Consider the following 5,583-nt stretch of genomic DNA (forward strand, 5'->3'; position numbering starts at 1 on the left):
GAGAGAGAGAGAGAGAGAGAGAGAGACAGACAGACAGACACAGAGACAGAGAGACAGAGAGAGACAGAGAGAGACAGAGAGATTGATTTTGTCCTTATGCTGGTTCGTTTTAGTGTCTGTATGCTTGCCCCTGTATTTGGTGCTGGGTTTTAGGGGCTGCCGAGTCATGACGTGGATTGAGCGAGAAAAATCTGTGGTGAGTGTTGGAGAGATCATTATCCTTGAGGATAGACAGAGCACGCAGTGAACTGCTCACGTCGACAAAGGATTTAATTGCTAGACACAACGGTTGAGAAAAAGAGAGATAGGGAGAGAGGGGGGTTGGGATAGGAGAGAGAGTTGGGGTGAAAAGAATGAGCAGGAGAGAGAGAGAGAGAGAGAGAGAGAGGGAGAGAGGGGGGGAGAGAGAACGCAGAGCCAGATAAAGAAGTTAATGTGCTCGAAGACATGAAACAAAGACTGGGCGATAGGGTACAACAAAGAATAACGAAATAATGAATTCCGAGGGTAAACACCGTTTAGCATTACGGTGGATTAAAAAAAACAAAGATCCAATCTCTTTTTCCTTTTCTTCATTTTCTCGACGAGTTTCAGTGTTCTTAATTTCCCCAACCCTGAAAACACTCATATCCCTGTACACGTTCTCAAAGGTATGCGGGAAATCAGACATAACAGACGTCAATTGAGGTGGGAGGGGTGGGAGGACGGTGAAAGGACGATGGGTAAGAAAGATGGGAAGGGTGGGGGGTTGGACGGATGGATGCAGTCTGAGGAATGCATTTACAGACATTGTTTACCCAACCGTTTTGCCGAATGTTAATCAAAGAGTTAATGACGCCATAAAGTGCGTTATGAAAAAGCTTTCTTTTTAATGTTATTTTCTGTTATTTCAATTTTTCTTTTTGTTTTGCTTGCTTCTGGCTTTTCCCATCTGATTTCCTGTCTGAACTGGGAGTAGCAGAGCTAGTGTGGGCTCGTTCTAATTAATCCCTACCCGCTTCTCTACCTCGCGTGTGCTGCTACGTTCAATAAAATCAAGTTTCTAGATCTATGGGCATTGTCTCGGTGAGTGTGCTAGTAAGATGCCATGCCAATGTTGCGTGGTTTCCCCATGTGTCTACGTTGCGTTTGACGTCAGTTTATGTGCTGCTCCTCTCTTGTATATTAATTATCTTTATATATTGTCTTTACTCTGGTTTTGTATCAGGCAGGAGAGATATTCGACCGGTATCTGTTGTGGTGTAGCGTTTTGACACTTAACAGTTCGAAGTAAAAATTCTGAGTTCGATTCCCGTGTGGGGATAATAACTTTCATGGAGTAGCCCATCTCGGTCTCTCTGCTGGAACATTGTATCCCTCTAAATCTATACCTTCTAAAGCACCTATTTTCTTCGATTGGGGAGTATAGCGAGATATTTATTCCGATGTTATATATCATAATATTATTATAATATCCAGTAAGGGATGTGGGAGCCATATGAAAAGTGCAGTACATCTGTGTGGTAGCTTATTTTTGTCTTCACTTTTCGTGGACAAATATACGGACGCATATTTGGGATAAGCGTGTTTACACTTTCAACATGTTGGATAAATTACGATATTATGACTGACCGATTTAAACTTGATTTTGAAAAGTATATTATAAACGTATGTAACCGAAATTTAGCGCTGTTACTTCTTGGATCCCTTAATCTTTCTAAAAATTAAATGTACACTACATTTCTACCTTCCCACTGGAATTGCGTCATTGAGCTAAATCCATGACCGATTATGACGTGATTTGGGAAATACGTATAAACGTGTGCAACCGAAATATTGTTTCAATACTTCTCGGAGGTCTTGATGTTTCCAAAATGAAATAATATATTGTTAGTCTGCTAAGCATTTTGGGATTTCGTTATTAAGTTAAGATAATATTCCTGAAAATGTAGAGCTGATGGCGTAGCATTCTTGCCGTGGAGTCACAGGGATTTATTCTTGAAGGAACTGTTAATAAAATGGACCATTGTTTTAAAAACTTCTGAACAGAATACTCCGATTAAAAGCTGATGTGTACGAACGTTTTCAGAGTGCAAGGATATTCATTCGAGACAATCGAGAAAGCGTTTCCTTCTAGCAGACATGGACGTGCAAAACAGTCTGAAGGCTTCGTTGGATCTTGATTCATAACAACAATTTGTTTGCGTTGTCTCTCCGTTGTGTCATCGGATTTCTTCTTTATATTCAGCATTTTTTTCCTCGTTCAGCAAACAAGACGTCAAATGTATCTTTTCTGAAAAAGTTGTCTACAATGTGAACAAACGAGTTTTTAAAATTTTTAAAGCGTGACTTTCTCCGCATGACTAAAATGTGAACAGAGTTGCTTTGTTTCTTTTTGTGTTTTGACCGGATCTACCTGTATTAAACGCTACCAAGACCTTAATGTGATTCTCCCATTCTTCACGATGGAGGGGAAAAGTAGCAACATGAGTTATCTCTGGAAGTCTTTACTCAAGAAATGGAAAGAAAGTAAAAAGGAAGCGAATCGCAGGAACTCTGAGGTTTCCACAGCAACGAGCTTCCTCATGAGACTCGCCTCTCGGAAGAAGAAAGGGTGAGTATTGTTTGTGTTGTGATTAGTCGGAGAGTTGTATTGGACTGTGCGCGCCACATACAATCTCCCACTATTGTGGCGTGGACATACTTCTTTATAGTTTTATCATTGTCTATATTTGTTATCATTTTTGTTGTTGGTCTTTGCTTTCATACTTTCATAGCATAGCATAATAGAAGTGGGCGGTTGGCGGGTGCTCTGGTGTGGTTTGCTCCTTCTTTCCTATCGCAAACATCTATCGTCCTTATCTCCCCTTCTTCTTTTTAATGTTTGTTACTCTCTTGTAACACCTCTAATCTTCTGGCGCTCATATGACCTTATGCAGCTGCGAGCTCCGTAAAACCTCTACTAAAACTACTAATAGAAACAATCTGGTGGATGCGAAGAGACAAGGCACTACTAGAGGGGTGGAGACCAAAAATAAATGAAGAAAATGCTTTTTACTATAATAACAAGTTTACAAAAGTGAGTGAAAGTAAATTTAGATCAAATAATTTCGTTTAGAAGCGTCTTTCAAGCAAGACGTCACAAGGACAAAGATGTGGCCCCGGTGAGAATGGAATGGAGACCTTAGGAACGTATGAAGTTGCGAGTGCGGAAAAGCTCTTACTATACTAAACTAAACTAGACCTTGTTTACTAGATCAAGTACGTTCTAAACGGATAGATAGCTATAGTTTACTTTTACTGAAAAACCAAGATGGTCCGGATAAAGTTAGAGCAAATTTCCCTTCGCTCGTATTTTTTTGTTTCTGTACAAAGATCTCCAAGACATACTAATTGTTCAGTTCCAAAGTGAGGTAGAGTGTAGAGTGTCTGAGTCAATGTTGCATCACTTACCTAGCTTTCCATCGATTTCTTGGGCTAAAAAAGAGCCCTTTACTTTCAAGTGTTTGTGGTGTACAAGTGGTACCCCTCTGGGGGAGGATCTGCGACATTGGTTGCTGGAGCAACAAACAAGATTATTTTATTTTATTTTTATTTTTTGCAAATTGGCTCTCAATGGCTAAGTGATGTTTGGAGTTAAAGATCAATCTTTCGTTCAGTTGAAGTTTCCCAGTTTATCGGCTTTATAGAAGATAGCATAATATTAATAAGTGGAAGATGAGTGAAATTGGGATTTACGATAATTTCTAAAAAAGCAAATGAACTCGTTCACCCCAACTCTAAGCAATTGTAATCTGATATCTTTTTTTTAGCTCGAGAAGCACGCATTAAAGGAAATGTGATGCCCTAGAAATAAATTACATTAATTAAGAAAATCAGATCAAAAGCACGAAATGGAGTACAGAAATGCCAATTAGAAGTTAGAATCGGCGTGTCTCGTAATTCCTATAATATATTGTGCCTCAAATCTTAAAAATAAAAAAGAACGATCTCTGGTGTTGCTTAATGCTGCAAAGTAACCTTCCTAGTCTAACTGCATGAGTCATTGTGAATTTTGAGCGTCCTTTCTTAGAATATGATGAAAATGCTTTTCATGCCAGACGTCCTACTATATATACATGACTGAGTGTATTATTATTTTATATATTACTTGTATATTATATACTAAGAGAGAGAGAGAGAGAGAGAGAGAGAGAGAGAGAGAGAGAGAGAGAGAGAGAGAGAGAGAGAAAGAGAGAGAGAAACAGAGAGACAGAGAGATAAGAGACATAAGAGAGTCAGAGAGACAGATACGCACTCAGACTGAAAAAAGAAATAATGATATATCGATTCCAACGCCGTTGAAATTAAAATCTCGAATATATGCGTTACGTTTTTTTTTTCAAGTTACTTCTATGACATAATATGTACCAAGATTAAACTCTAAGAAGTGTAGTATCATTCTTAAACTGGTTCTATTTATTCAGCGATGTGATGGGTCCTTTAAAAAACGCTCCGGTAATTCCGAGTTGCTGACGCAGGTTGCCATTTTTATTCAATAAAGAAACTTCCGTTCGAGCCTCCTTCAATTGGATCAGAAGCGGCACAAGGTCACTGTTGAAACAAGGAAGTTCCACTGGCAGACTACTGTGGTGGAGTGGTTAGGCACTTCAGCTTCGCACGCAGAAGACCTGAGTTCAATTCAAGAGTGGGAATAATTCTAAAAGAGTATTTAAGTCTTTCTGCTTGTAATGTTACATCCACCCCATCCCCCTTTTTGCCTCTACCCACACACCCTCTTGTGTTGTTTGCTTCTTCTTTCCTATCAAACATCTATCGTCCTTATCTCTTCTTTTTCATTTTTGTGTATGTTATTCTCTTGTAACACATCTATTCTTCGGCACCTATATGACCTTATTGTGCTACAAGTGCCGTAAAACGCTTACTAAAACAAACACACACACCCCTAGGCCCGGCTGGGTTGGCCCTGACTAGCGGGGTCGAAGCCTGCCTCTTAATTGATATAAATGTGAGGCAGCGTGGTGGAACAGGCTCTCGTCAAAATAATCAAAGTTCAGAAATGCGCATTTTTTCGCAGGTTTGTGAATTTTTATCAAATTTAGGCTTTTTGGCCCAAAACACCTTTCATTACTGTGTGTATTTTTCTGAAAAACGTTAACTAAAAACCCCCAAAATATAAATTTTTATTTACCATCTACTCTTAAACTAAGGAAATAACTAATCTTTGGCGGCCATTTTCTCACTAATTTTACCTCTGAAAACAGATGACCCCCACCTTCTTCTTTCGCAAATATCTCGACTTGTATTCAAGATAATTGGATACTTTTTTCCTCCAAATAAAGGCAAGTGAACAAGCTTTAAGATGATACCAATAACTCTACATGCCCAAAAATTGACGAGAGCCTGATTCCACCACGCTGCCTCACAAATCGTGTCGATGGGGGCGTAAAAACACCTGCTTAGGAAAAGAAAATTCCTGGACGCAGCCAGAAAACTCTCATTCCTAAAACAAGTACATATTGTATAAAAGCGTCTTGTTCGCATGATTTTATGGCGACCAAAATTTGGCCGAACTGAGTGTGGGGATTCTGGACGTGAGTCAAG

General features: G+C 39.3%; 1 long non-coding RNA gene across 1 annotated transcript in view; it reads left to right on the forward strand.

Annotated features, from left to right (window-relative positions):
* The window catches only part of LOC118477469, a 14,097-nt gene extending 11,599 nt beyond the window's left edge, over positions 1–2,498 (forward strand). Inside the window, exon 2 of the long non-coding RNA XR_004858401.1 lies at positions 1,932–2,498. This is a non-coding gene — a long non-coding RNA (uncharacterized LOC118477469). The remainder of the gene's footprint in view (positions 1–1,931) is intronic.
* Positions 2,499–5,583: the final 3,085 nt, after the last annotated feature.

The sequence above is a fragment of the Aplysia californica genome, unplaced genomic scaffold (genome assembly GCF_000002075.1).
Source record: "Aplysia californica isolate F4 #8 unplaced genomic scaffold, AplCal3.0 scaffold00104, whole genome shotgun sequence".
Lineage (NCBI taxonomy): Eukaryota > Metazoa > Mollusca > Gastropoda > Aplysiida > Aplysiidae > Aplysia > Aplysia californica.